The following is a 14,845-nucleotide window of genomic DNA, read 5'->3' as shown; positions in this document are numbered from 1 at the left end:
CCAGGGGTGAGGGGATGGATATTATACACCAGGGGCAATGGGGCCGGATGTTATAAACCAGGGGTGAGGGTTTGGCTGTTATACACCAGAGGCAATGGGGCTGAGGGTGAGGGGATGGATATTATACACTAGGGGCAAAGGGGACGGATGTTATAAACCAAGGGAGAGAGGATGAATATTATACACTAGGGGCAATGGGGCCAGATGTTATAAACCAGGAGTGAGGGAATGGATATTATACACCAGGGACAATGGGGCCGGATGTTATAAACCAGGGGTGAGGGTTTGGCTGTTATACACCAGAGGCAATGGGGCTGAGGGTGAGGGGATGGATATTATACACTAGGGGCAAAGGGGACAGATGTTATAGACCAAGGGAGAGAGGATGAATATTATACACTAGGGGCAAAGGGGACAGATGTTATAAACCAGGGGTGAGAGTTTGGATGTTATAAAACGGAGGGCAATGGGACCAGATGTTGTAAACCAAGGGTGTGGGGATGGATATTATACACCAGGGGCAATGGGGCTGGATGTTATAAACCAGGGGTGAGGGTTTGGATGCTATTAACCTGGGGGCAATGGGGCCGGATGTTATAAACCAGGGATGACAGTAAGGATATTATACACCAGGGGCAAAGTGGCCGGATGCTATAAACCAAGGGTGAGGGGTTTATTATTATTTTTATTATTATTTATTATTATAGCGCCATTTATTCCATGGCGCTTTACATGTGGGGAGGGGTGTACATAATAAAAACAAGTGCAATAATCTTGAACAATACAAGTCACAACTGGTACAGGAGGAGAGAGGACCCTGCCCGAGATGGCTCACAATCTACAAGGGATGGGTGAGGATACAGTAGGTGAGGGTAGAGCTGGTTGTGCAGCGGTTTGGTCCATCAGTGGTTACTGCAGGTTGTAGGCTTGTCAGAAGAGGTGGGTCTTCAGGTTCATTTTGAAGGTTTCGATGGTAGGCAAGAGTCTGATGTGTTGTGGTAGAGTTCCCGAGTAGGGGTGATGCGCGAGAGAAATCTTGTATGCGATTGTGGGAAGAGGAGATAAGAGGGGAGTAGAGAAGGAGATCTTTTGAGGATCGGAGGTTGCATGCGGGAAAGTACCGGGAGACGAGGTCACAGATGTATGGAGGAGACAGGTTGTGGATGGCTTTGTATGTCATGGTTAGGCTTTTGCACTGGAGTCTCTGGGTAATGGGAAGCCAGTGAAGGGACTGACAGAGGGGAGAGGCCGGGGAATAACGGGGGCACAGGTGGATTAGTCGGGCAGCAGAGTTTAGAATAGATTGGAGGGGTGCGAGAGTGTTAGAGGGGAGGCCACAGAGCAGGAGGTTACAGTAGTCGAGGCGGGAGATAATGAGGGCATGGACTAGGATTTTTGCAGATTCTTGGTTTAGGAATGTAAGGATCCTTGAAATATTTTTGAGTTGAAGGCGGCAGGAAGTGGAAAGGGCTTGGATTTGTGGTTTGAAGGAGATATCAGTGTCAAGGATAACCCCAAGACAGCGAGCTTGTGGGACTGGGGAGAGTGGGAGCCGTTTACTGTAATGGATAGGTTCATTGGGGGGGTCGCGTGAGATGGGGGAAAGACGATGAATTCTGTTTTGTCCATGTTAAGTTTTAGAAATCTAGCGGAGAAGAAGGATGAAATAGTGGACAGACATTGAGGGATTCTGGTTAGTAGGGTGGTGATATCTGGTCCAGAGATGTAAATCTGTGTGTCTTCAGCATAGAGATGATACTGAAAACCGTGAGATTCTATGAGCTGTCCCAGGCCAAAGGTGTAGATGGAGAAGAGCAGAGGCCCTAGGATTGAACCTTGCGGGACTCCGACAGATAGGAGGTGAGGTGAGGAGGTGGTGTGTGAGTGGGAGACGCTGAATGTCCGGTCAGTTAGGTATGAAGAGATCCAGGATAGGGCCAAGTCTGTGATGCCAAGGGATGAGAGGGTCCGCAGCAACAGGGAATGGTCCACTGTGTCAAAGGCAGAGGACAGGTCCAGGAGGAGGAGGATAGAGTAGTGTTGCTTGCTCTTGGCGGTTAATAGGTCATTGGTGACCTTAGTTAAGGCAGTTTCAGTGGAGTGGTGTGACCGGAAGCCTGATTGTAAGAGGTCGAAGAGGGAGCAGGAAGATAGACGGGAGGACAGTTCAAGATGGACGTGTTGTTTCAGTAGTTTTGAGGCATAGGGGAGAAGTGATATAGGGCGATAGCTAGATACAGGGGCTTTTTGAGGATAGGTGTGATTAAGGCATGTTTAAAGCTTGAGGGGAAAACTCCAGTTGTTAGTGATAGGTTGAAGAGATGGGTTAGGGTTAGGATGAAGACTGTGGCGAGGTTTGGGATGAAGTGGGATGGGATCGGGTCAAGTGCACAGGTGGTGAGATGCGATCTTGAGAATAGAGTGGAGAGTCGATCTTCTGTAATGGTGGAGAAGTTGGTTTTGGAGGTGGAGGGCTGGGTAGTTGGGAGGAAGGGCTCTGGGGGTTGTTCACTAAAACTGTCTCTGATGTTCTCAATCTGCTTGAAAAATGAGGCAAAGTCTTCAGCTGAGATGAGTGGGGAGGGAGGAGGAGCTGGGGGACGGAGGAGAGAATTGAAGGTAGTGACTAACTGTTTAGGGCTGTGAGACAGGGAAGATATGAGAGATGAGAAGTAGGTTTGTTTTGCTGTGGTGAGTGTGGTTTTGAAAGTAGTGAGGGACTAATTGAATGTGATGAAGTGCTTGTTGGAGTGGGATCTTTTCCATCTGCGCTCAGTTCTTGGGTCAGGCTGGTGTGCCAGGGCTGTCTGTTGATTTTGTGAGCTTTGGTATGTGTGAGAGGGGCAAGAGATTCCAAAGCTACAGCTATTGTGGTGTTATATAGGGTGGCAACATCATCCACATTGTGAAGGGAACTTATACCTGTGAGAGGGAAGAGGGATTTAGAGAGTGAGTGTAGATCAAGGTGTTTAAGATTTCTGCGAGGGTGTGCAAGTTTGTGGGGTGGGGATTGTAGACAAGGAGTGGAGAGGGAAGAGAAAATGAGTAGATTGTGGTCAGAAAGAGGAAGAGGTGAGTTAGAGAGGTTAGATAGGGAGCAGAGGCGGTGAAGATGAGGTCCAGTGTGTGACCATCTTTGTGAGTGGCTGCAGAAGACCATTGAGTGAGGCCGAAGGAGGAAGTGAGAGATAGAAGTTTAATGGCAGCTGAGAGGGAAGTGTCAATGGGGATGTTGAAGTCGCCCATGATGATAGTGGGGATGTCCGCAGAAAGGAAATGAAGTAGCCAGGTGGTGAAGTGGTCAAAGAAGGTGGTGGCTGGCCCTGGGGGGCGGTAAATGACAGCCAGTTGGAGGTTGGAGGGGGAGTAGATGCGCACAGAGTGCACCTCAAAGGAAGGGAGGGTAACAGAGGGTGGAAGTGGGATTGGGGTGAAGAAGCAGTTATCTGACAGGAGAAAACCTACTCCTCCGCCATGCTTGCTGCTAGGACAGGGTGTGTGAGAAAGGTGGAAGCCACCATACGAAGCATTGATATTATACACAAGGGGCAATAGGGCCGGATGTAATAAACCAGGTGTGAGGGTTTGGATGTTATACACCAGGGGCAATGGAGCGGGATGTTATAAACCAGGGATGAGGGGATGGATATTATACACCAGGGGCAATGGGGCCGGATATTATAAATCTGGGATGAGAGGATGGACATTATATGTGGCGCCCCAGGGTCCTGGTCGTCACAGTAGCATTGCTTTCCTCACGGGGAGAGTGATGTTACGCTTGAAGGCAAGAAGGGATAACTTTAACCAGGTAACACAAGCATGCAATACATTCACACTCCAGGCCACCAGGGGGAGCTTTTGATCCTGTTTACTAGGTGACTCCCCCTTATATATATGGTAGTCTATATATATAAGAGTTCTTGCCAGGAAACAGACTGGATCAGTCTGAGGCAGAAGAGGGTTTACGGAGCTGTGTAGCCGCAGTGCAGCAGTTCCCAGAAAGAGACATTCAGAAGGCCGAATACATTGCAGTGAACGTGCAGGAGAGCAAAGCACAGGAGAGGATACCAGGGGGAGACCAGCCCCGAGCAGGCTGCTTCCTTCTGAGGCGCAGAAACCCGTAGCCGTAACACAGAGGATCGTAAGGCCCTCCACGACTTACATCAGAGACCGGCAGGACAGCTGAACTCCACATTACCTGTCTGCCTTAGTACCCAGGAGGCAGGGTGACACTCTTAGAGGCTGGGGCATGCAAGAGTCCCTATAAACCGCCTCAAGTCACCAGTCATAAGGGTCGTGTCCTATCCTATATGGGGGACAGAGAGAACAATAGAACACCTGTTAGGACCTTACTTGAAGCCCTAGGCAGTAAGGGACTACAACACCACAACGCTAGAGGAAGGCTTTGATTTCCACCTGGATAAGGGGACTCCTAACTTGCCTCCAAGCTGGTCGGATCCTGCATGCCCTATGATCTGGTGCCCTGTACTGTGGCTGCTGAAGTCTTCAGTAAATCAGATAAAGAGATTGCAAACCTGTGTCCTCGTTCTTCACTGCACCTCTCACCATCTTCCATCTACACATCGGGAGCCCTGAGGATATACTTCACCCGTGGAAAGGTATACCATCTAGCTGCCATAACATCACCCCAGAGGACCCCTTAAAGCAGTGTCGGTCCCCATTGACCGAATACCACAAGTGGCGTCACAAACATAAACTTTATTCCTTTTAAAGACCTTTCCCTTTTACATGGGCGCCCAGGGCCTCGGACCGGGTTGCCACCATGACATCCCCCTGTGAAACAGCAGGACCCGGTACCAAGTACCCAACAGCCCTGGCGGGCGACTCATCATACACCAGGGGCAATAGGGCCGGATGTTATAAACCAGAGGTGAGGGTTTGGATGTTATTCACCAGGGGCAATGGGACTTGATGTTATAAACCAGTGGTGAGTGTCTGGATGTTATAAACTGGGGGGCAATGGGGCCGGATGTTATAAACCAGCAGGAGTGAGAGTTTGAATGTTATACACCAGGGGCAATGGGGCCAGATGTTATAAACCGGGGGTGAGGGGATGGATATTATACATCAGTGGCAATGGGGCTGGATGTTATATACTAAGGGTGAGGGTTTGGATGCTATACATGAGGGGCTATGAAGTGGCATGTTATAAACCAGGGGTGGGGGTTTGGATACTATACACCAGGGGCAATGGGACCGGATGTTATAAACCGGGAGTGAGAGGATGGATATTATACACCAGGGGCAATGAGGCCGGATGTTATAAACTAGGGGCGAAGAGATGGATATTATACATCAGTGGCAATGGGGCCAGATGTTAGAAACCAGGGGTGAGGGTTTGGATGTTATACACCAGGGGCAAAAAGGCGGGATGTTATAAACCAGGGGTGAGGGGATGGATATTATATATCAGTGGCAATGGGGCCGGATGTTATAAATCTTGGGTGAGAGGATGGATATTATAAACCAGGGGCAATAGGGCCGGATGTTATAAACTAGAGGTGAGGGTTTTGATGTTATACACCAGGGGCAATTGGACTGGATGTTATAAACCAGTGGTGAGGGTTTGGATGTTATTCACTGGGGGGGCAATGGGACCGGATGTTATAAACCAAGGGTGAGGGTTTGAATGTTATACACCAGGGGCAATGGGGCCAGATGTTATAAACCAGGGGGTGAGGGGATGGATATTATATATCAGTGGCAATGGGGCCGGATGTTATAAATCTGGGGTGAGAGGATGGATATTATACACCAGGGGCAATAGGGCTGGATGTTATAAACCAAAGGTGAGGGTTTGGATGTTATACACCAGGGGCAATGAGACTTGATGTTATAAACCAGTGGTGAGGGTTTTGATGTTGCAAACTGGGGTGCAATGGGGCCGGATGTTATAAACCGGAGGTGAGGGGATGGATATTATACATCAGTGGCAATGGGGCCGGATGTTATATACTAGGGGTGAGGGTTTGGATATTATACATCAGGGGCAATGAGGCCAGATGTTATAAACCAGGGGTGAGGGGATGGATATTATATATCAGTGGCAATGGGGCCGGATGTTATACACAAGGGGTGAGGGTTTGGATGTTATATACCAGGGGCAATGGAGCGGGATGTTATAAACAGGGGTGAGGGTTTGGATACTATACACCAGGGGCAATGGGACCAGATGTTATAAACCAGGAGTGAGAGGATAGATATTATACACAAGAGGCAATGAGGCCAGATGTTATAAACCTGGGGTGAGGGGATGGATGTTATACATCAGTGGCAATGGGGCGAGATGTTATAAACCAGGGGTGAGGGTTTGGATGTTATACACCAGGGGCAATGAAGTGGGATGTTATAAACAGGGGTGAGGGTTTGGATACTATACACCAGGGGCAATGGGACCAGATGTTATAAACCAGGAGTGAGAGGATGAATATTATACACCAGGGGCTATGGGGCCGGATGTTATAAACCAGGGGTGAGGGTTTGGATGTTATACACCAGGGGCAATGGGGCCGGATGTTATAAATAGAGATGAACGGTGTTTGAGTCGAACTTCAGTGTCTGCTAGTCAGCAGAGTAGCCCAGCCACCCACCGTCTGTTTACCTAAGTACTATTTTTAACGGCATCTGGCCCAGGAAATCCTTTTGGGCCTAGACAAATTTAGTGTTACTCAGCAGCGTTCCCCAACCATGAAGCAAGCTGCACCACCTGTTTACCTAACTACTATTTTGTAACGGCATCTAGCCCAGGAAATCTTTTTGGGCCTAGTAGAATTTGGTGCTACTCAGCAGCGTACCCCACCCATGAAGCAAGCTACACCGCCTGTTTACCTAAGTACTATTTTGTTACGGCATCTAGCCCGGGAAATCCTTTTGGGCCTAGTAGAATTTAGTGCTACTCAGCAGCGTACCCCACCCATGAAGCAAGCTACACCGCCTGTTTACCTAAGTACTATTTTTAATGGCATCTGGCCCAGGAAATCCTTTTGGGCCTAGTAGAATTTAGTGCTACTCAGCAGAGTACCCCACCCATTAAGCAAGCTACACCACCTGTTTACCTAAATACTATTTTGTAACGGCATCTAGCCCGGGAAATCCTTTTGGGCCTAGTAGAATTTAGTGCTACTCAGCAGTGTACCCCACCCATGAAGCAAGCTACACCGCCTGTTTACCTAACTACTATTTTGTAATGGCATCTAGCCCGGGAAATCCTTTTGGTCCTAGTAGAATTTAGGGCTACTCAGCAGCGTACCCCACCCATGAAGCAAGCTACACCGCCTGTTGATCTAAAAACTAATTTTTATCTGCATCTAGCCTGGGAAATCCTTTTGGGCCTAGTAGAATTTAGTGCTACTCAGCAGCGTACCCCACCCATGAAGCAAACTACACCATCTGTTTACCTAAGTACTATTTTTAACGGCATCTGGCCCAGGAAATCATTTTGGTCTAGCAGAATTTAGTGCTACTCAGCAGCGTACCCCACCCAGGAAGCAAGCTACACCGCCTGTTGATCTAAATACTAATTTTTATCTGCATCTAGCCTGGGAAATCCTTTTGGGCCTAGTAGAATTTAGTGCTACTCAGCAGCGTACCCCACCCATGAAGCAAGCTACACCATCTGTTTACCTAAGTACTATTTTTAACGGCATCTGGCCCAGGAAATCATTTTGGTCTAGCAGAATTTAGTGCTACTCAGCAGCGTACCCCACCCAGGAAGCAAGCTACACCGCCTGTTTACCTAACTACTATTTTGTAACGGCATCTGGCCCAGGAAATCCTTTTGGGCCTAGTAGCAATTTCTGCTACTCAGCAGAGTACCCCACCCATGAAGCAAGCTACACCGCCTTCTTTCTTTCTCAATCTAACCCCTCGGCTCTGGGGTGTCCACTCTCCCTCCAGCTCTCTCCTTCTTACAGGTGGACTACCGCGTGTTTTCACACCGTGGCGAATCTTTTGGGCCCAGGCATAAGAAGTCGTCGAGGTAATGGATAATATGTGCCGCCTTACAAACGTCCATGACGACACATTCGAGGAAGCAACTAAACGCCTCAAATAGTGAGCAGGATATGTAGCACCCCATGGGCAAACAGCGATCTATGTAGTATGCTCCTTCACAGAAGCAGCCCAATGGGAGGACATTATTCGGAGGCACAGGTAGTAACCGGAATGCCCCCTCAATGTCTGTTTTGGCCATTAGGGTGCCCCTTACCAACTTCTTGACCCGCATGACTGCCTCGTCAAAGGAGGCACATTACATAGTACTCTACTTGGTTCCGCGTTGATGTTGTCGTTTACTGACCTGCCCCTTGGATATGACAAATGGTGGATTAGTCTGAATGTATTGGGTTCATTTTTTGGCACAGCTCCCAATGGGGGTACCACTACGTCTTCTAAGGAAAGTGTTCTGAATGGACCCGCCGCCATTCTACCTAAAGATATTTATTTTTTTATTTTTTTTGTCAAGACGTCTGGGTGTTGGTAGAGTGAGTTTAGATTTTTACTCCAGCCTTTCCTGATTTTAGAAGGGCATGACATGCCTATATCTGTGTCTCCTCCTCCTTTTACTCCTCCACCTCTTTTCTTTTCGCATGACTATATGTAGTTGTGACTTTTCCATGTGTTTGTTGTGTCTTCTGAGCAGTTTGTCTGCTTTTGGACACCTTTTAAGGTGTTTTCTATGTGTTTTCCATGTGTTTGTATGTGTTTGTGTTTGCCTGCCATTGGTTTCAATGGGGTTCGACGGTGTTCGTCGAACGTTCGACGAACAGTTTGACGAACACGTCCCTGTTCGATGAACCGAACCAAACCTGAACACTAGGGAGGTGGCTCATCTCTGGTTATAAACCAGGAGTGAAGGTTTGAATGTTATACATCAGCGGCAATGGGGCCGGATGTTATAAACCAGGGATGAGAGTTTGGATGTTATACACCAGGGGCAATGGGGCTGTATGTTATAAACCAGGAGTGAAGGTTTGGATGTTATACGCCGGGAGCAAAAGGGCCGGATGTTATTAACCAGGGATGAGAGTTTGGATGTTATACACCAGGGGCAATGGGGCTGGATGTTATAAACCAGGAGTGAAGGTTTGGATGTTATACACCAGGGGCAATGGGGCCGGATGTTATAAACCAGGAGTGAAGGTTTGGATGTTATACGCCGGGAGCAAAAGGGCCGGATTTTATAAATCAGGGGTGAGGGGATGGTTATTATACAATAAATAATAATTTAGCAGAAAGAATGTGTCAGGTACACACACTTCATACAATCTCTGGAAATGTATAAATCTCAATAGCCAAGAGAATCCTTTGTAAAATAAATTAAAACGTAACTTTTACTCCTATTCCAATAAAAACATGTATGGACAATGTACACAATAAGGTGCAAAAATAGTGCAAACAGTGCATAACCGTGCTCAATAAAAAAATGGTTTTATCTCACCAAATAGTTGTTAGTTTACTGGCAGGAGTCCATTGATGCTTGAGGGGGAGGGGGGAGAGAGTAATTACTATACTACCCCAGTCGTGCCCCTGTTGTAGCTCCTGCCCTGACAAGGACAGTACCCAAGTCAGGCTAATTAATTGTACCCACCATACAGAAGATTGAGCTTCTGTATGGTGGGTACAATTAATTAGCCTGACTTGGGTACTGTCCTTGTCAGGGCAGGAGCTACAACAGGGGCACGACTGGGGTAGTATAGTAATTACTCTCTCCCCCCTCCCCCTCAAGCATCAATGGACTCCTGCCAGTAAACTAACAACTATTTGGTGAGATAAAACCATTTTTTTATTGAGCACGGTTATGCACTGTTTGCACTATTTTTGCACCTTATTGTGTACATTGTCCATACATGTTTTTATTGGAATAGGAGTAAAAGTTACGTTTTAATTTATTTTACAAAGGATTCTCTTGGCTATTGAGATGGTTATTATACACCAGAAGCAATACGGCCGGATGTTATAAACCAGGGGTGAAGGTTTGGATGTTATACACCAGGGACAATGGGACTGAAGGAAAAACCCGAATTCAATAATTGAGAGGTGTGTCCATATTGAGATTCTGTATGCTGAGTTCCTGTATCTTCGTGTAAGCATGTGTAAGGCTACGTTCACATTCGCGTCTTTGGACACAGCGTCGTCGCCGCAAAACAACGCATGCGTCGTGCGTCCCTATCTTTAACATTGGGGCCGCATGGACATGCGTTGTCATGCGTTTTGCGGCGCATGCGTCGTTTGGGCGCACCTGGCAGGGTGCGGCAAACGCAACATGTTGCATTTTTTTGGCGTCGTAACTTTTTAAAAAAACGCATGCGTTGATTTTGCGTCGCGCTTGCGTCGTCGATGCGCCAAAACCCCCATTGAAGTGTATTGTCAACACAGAAGACGAAAGTACTTGCGTCGCGGTGCGTTGTACGACGCATGCGTTCTTTAATTAAAAAATAGGAAAAGTGTCTAGACGGTGTCTAGACACTGACAAAAGACCCTATATATACAAAAAAAGGGATTGGCATTGTCTTTCAATTGGCATCAAGATACAAGGCTACACACAAGGCTACAGAGACGAGCAATAATCTGCTTTCAAAACCTGTAAGTATATAATTTCTCATTGCATTTTTCTGCTGTGTTTTATTTCTTGATTTTGATTGCAATTTGTGCAATGTATGGTCTGTGCTTTTGTACGGTTATGCCACTGTGGGTTCTATTGAAAATTTGTGGTTTTAAATCTGGTTCTGATGTATTTCTGGCCTTATATGCTGTCGTTTCTTGTCTCCGGCCTTACTTGTTTTTGGATTGGTTTTAATGTATTTTGGGTTGTTCTGTTGTCATGCGGTTGTTCAATTTTTTTTTTGTAAGGATTGTATTGTTTAATTTCTGGTGTATGTGTTTTTATTCTGGTTTCTATTTCTGGGGGTAACCGTATGGCGTGTTCTTGGCTCATGTCTTGCTGTGTTTTATTGTAAAGTATGCTGTTTGAATTGCCTTTTCTTTTCCTTTTTATTTCTCCTGTGTGCCTTTTTTTGGTGGGGGGGCTACATTTATGATGTTTCAGGAAATTTTGATTGGCTTGTTCCGTGCGGCTATATGCCATTTTATTTTCCATTGTATTTTTATGTTTTTATATATTTTAGTATATTTTTTTTATCTGTTTCTGATGTATTTCAGGCGTTTGTAATAACCGTATGGCATATATCTCCATCCTTGTTTTTTTGGATTGTAAAGTATGGATGTTTAATGTATTGTTTTTTTGGGGGGGGCTGTTTTTTATTCTTTGTCACGGGTTTTTTTTTTATTTGACTATGGTCTTGTATTGGGTTGCTGTATAATTTCCAGCGGCTGTACCATAATTTTTTTTTGTTTATATAGAATGGTTTTTATCCTTTATCTGTATCTGATGTATTTCTGTGGTTTCAATGTCACAAGATGGTGTTGTTTTGGATCATGTCTTGTTGTTTTTAATTGTAAAGTATGGCGTTGTACACTAGTTTGCTATTTCTTTGGCCTTTGCTAAATTTTTTTTTTGTGTGTAAACAATAAAGGTATATGTGTCAATTTTTTTTAATTTGTACATAGGGGGCTCTTGTAGCTGATTGTTTTTTTTGTCTATTCTGGATGATACCTTTTGCTATACTCTGCATTGTGTCGTATCTGCTATTGAATTTTATTGCAATGTATGGCGTTGTGGTATGATCAGCGCTTGTTGAGTTTGCATTGTCCTATGAGTGAACAGTCAGTTGTGGTAGTAATGTTATGATGGTTTTTTTTTTTTGCTATTTTCTTAAATGTGGCAGTGTTTAGTGCTTTTAATGTAATATTTTTTTCAATTTTTCCTTGCAGATTTATCTGGCAAAAATGGCGACGGAGTCACCATTGAGCCACTCGGCGCAGGGGAGCTCAGTGAGTAAATTATGTACAGTTGCTTACTATTCGCTGTCATTTGTAGACTTGGCACTAATTTTTTTCTTAAAACAATTTTTACAGGCTTCTTCAAGTGAGGAGGAAGGGATCCAGCAGGAGCAGCGACCTCGGGGCCAAGCTGTGGCGGCAAGCCGGCGAGTAAGTATTTTTCAAAACAAAAAGGATGTTTTTTTTATTTGGTGGTGGTGGTTGTGGTCGATTTTTTCAAATCTTCACAGCCGTAATTTTTTTCTATTATTCTAGATTTCACAACGGGACCGCGAGGAGAGTATCGATGTGGAGCTCCTAATATCAAGCATACAGGAGCGTGGCCCGTTGTGGGACAGCCATGACCCCCGGCACGCGGACCAGGTCGTCTTGAGGCGGATGTGGGTTGAGGTGACAAAATCGCTGTGGGATGGCTTTGACAGCGCTTCCGCTTCGGAAAAATCAAACTTTCGTAAGTATTTTTTAAACTACGATCAGACCCATCAAGCCAGGATCACAACCATGTGTGACGCGATCAACGCCTTGAACTTTGCATCGCACACGGTTGTGTTATCATTTGGAAATGTAAAATATCTAACCATTTCTTTTGTTTGCATTCACAGTCAAAAAGTTGAGGACCAGATGGTGATCCATGAAGGACCGTTTCAATAAGGGCCTACGTAACGAGGAGAAGGCTCGAAGTGGTGCTGCTGCGGCCAGGTCTGTGACCTACAAGTATAATAGGGCGTTGCAGTTCCTGAGACCGGTCCTTGGCCGCCGACAGTAAGTATTTAACACATCGGGTACTGCACAATATGCATGTCCACATACCATATTGCCCAGCCACATAGCATATTGCACAACCACATCGTACATTGCCTAGCCACGTATTACATTGCGCATCCACATAGTATATTGCCAGGCCACTTAATTTATTGCGCAGCCACGTAGTACACGTAGTATATTGGCCATCCACGTTACTTTTTCCCTAGTGGCATGGTATATTGCCCATCCATTTTTTGGATTTTTTTTTTTAACCGTGTGAGTCCTTGTAGTCCATGACAGGTTCCGTTCCGAGCCAGGGTAGGTCTGATCACAGGAATTGTGATGATGTCTCGATCACATGACTGTGACGTCATGGCAGGTCCTGCAATCAGCGTAAAAAATGGCAGTCGTCTCAAACGCCACTATAGGGCAAGCATAGCTGGTTTTTTTTTCAAATCAAATTGGTAACTTTAAATTGTTTAATATTGATGTGGCATAGGCAGCGTCAATACTAAAGCGTTTATGACACCAATGGTTTTTGTCCCCAAAAAATTGGTGTTAACGCCAGCCGTGTGTTTGGCGATGACAGTTTAAGTATGTGGGCAAAAGGCATTAGCAGCGGGAAGGAGCGTTCATTTTCTTCTGCACTAGGCCCGTCGCTGATTGGTCTCGTCAGCCATAACAGGCAGCTGGCGATAACAATCAGCGAATGATTAAAGGACAGACAGACTGAGAGACAGAGGATTGTAATCTATTGTTGTGTGATGTAATGTTAACTTTATTATATTACAGGAGTTGGTGTATGTGATATGTTATTTTTTGAAGACTAATGTTTTCCTTATCTTTTCACAGAACACACAGCAGCACCCTCGAGCCTGTTGGTCCATCTGGAGCGGTCCTTCATGAATCGCCATCTGACCCGTCACAGCCATCCCACAGCGAGAGCAGGCTTGCACCACTTTCTGGAGAACCGGCAGCTGGTCCATCTGGTGTTCCCCTGGCCGAGGCCACTGGCGCTCCTTCCTTCGGGTATTCCCGACAGCGTCAGCGGGCCTCGGACAGGCCGCTAATGCCCAAATTTTTGCATTTGGGCATGGTATTCCAAAATTGTTTCAAGGCGCTGGGCGATAGAATGGACACTGCTCTGTCCAATATCGACCGGCGCCTTGAAACAATGGAATCCGAGCTCTCGAGGCCGGCAAAACATTTTTTTAGTGCCATTGCGAAGGGCATGGTGGAACATCTTACGCCGGAACTCCAGATTTCGGTGATGCAGGCCTGCAACAATGCCTACGTGAGTGCTCTGCAGCAGGCTCGGATCATGCAGTCAGCGAGTACAATGCCCATAGTACCATCGCTGGCTAGCATGACTCCGACTCCTGCTGCAGAGCCACTCTACCGAGGTCCGGGTGCCGAGGGACGCCACCACAGACACCATCACATCGAGCCGCCGAGTCCTGCTCCTGCTAGGCCCTCAACCGCCCGTAGCCGTCCTGCTGGGGAAGCCGCCGCGGGAGAAGCTAAAAGGAGGAAGACAAAGACAAAGTGAACAGCTCCTGCGGCTCTGGCTGCTCCAACACAGATACCTACATCGTGGCGGGGGTCTAGCCGCAGCAGGAGCAGCCAGAGCCAGTTAAGATCCAGCAGACTGGTTTTGCCTCCTCCCTCCCCTACCGAGGTTGCTGTCTCTTCCCCAGCTGATGTTGAGAGCTTTGATTTGCCCTCCAGTCTATTAGACTATGGATCCTCATTATCCTCCTCTTCCTCCTCTCGCCATTCCCAAGCAAGGAGATACCAATCACCATTGATTGCTACAATTGACACCCCCTAGTATGCTTCCCCCCTTTTCTTTTTGTTTCCCCCAAATAAAAATTGTTTTTTTAAAACAATATTTGTATTTATTGTTAACTATAGTTATCGGCCACTCACACCGTGCGCCGTCTACACACATTTTGTGTTTTATACACCTCATATATATGCAATGTCAGACACTATTTTATCAATTTTTCAGTTTCTTTTTTTTGGGTGTCTATCATTGTTCTATGAGGTGTTTACAAACACAAACAGGATTATTACATAGATTGTATACATACAAGAAAGGTATAGTAACTAGTGTTGAGCATTCCGATACCGCAAGTATCGGGTATCGGCCGATACTTGCCGTATCGGAATTCCGATACCG

This window comes from Ranitomeya variabilis, chromosome 4, assembly GCF_051348905.1.
Source record: "Ranitomeya variabilis isolate aRanVar5 chromosome 4, aRanVar5.hap1, whole genome shotgun sequence".
NCBI classification, from domain to species: Eukaryota; Metazoa; Chordata; class Amphibia; order Anura; family Dendrobatidae; genus Ranitomeya; species Ranitomeya variabilis.
The sequence above is the reverse complement of the archived record's forward strand: the minus strand, read 5'-3'. Positions refer to the sequence as shown.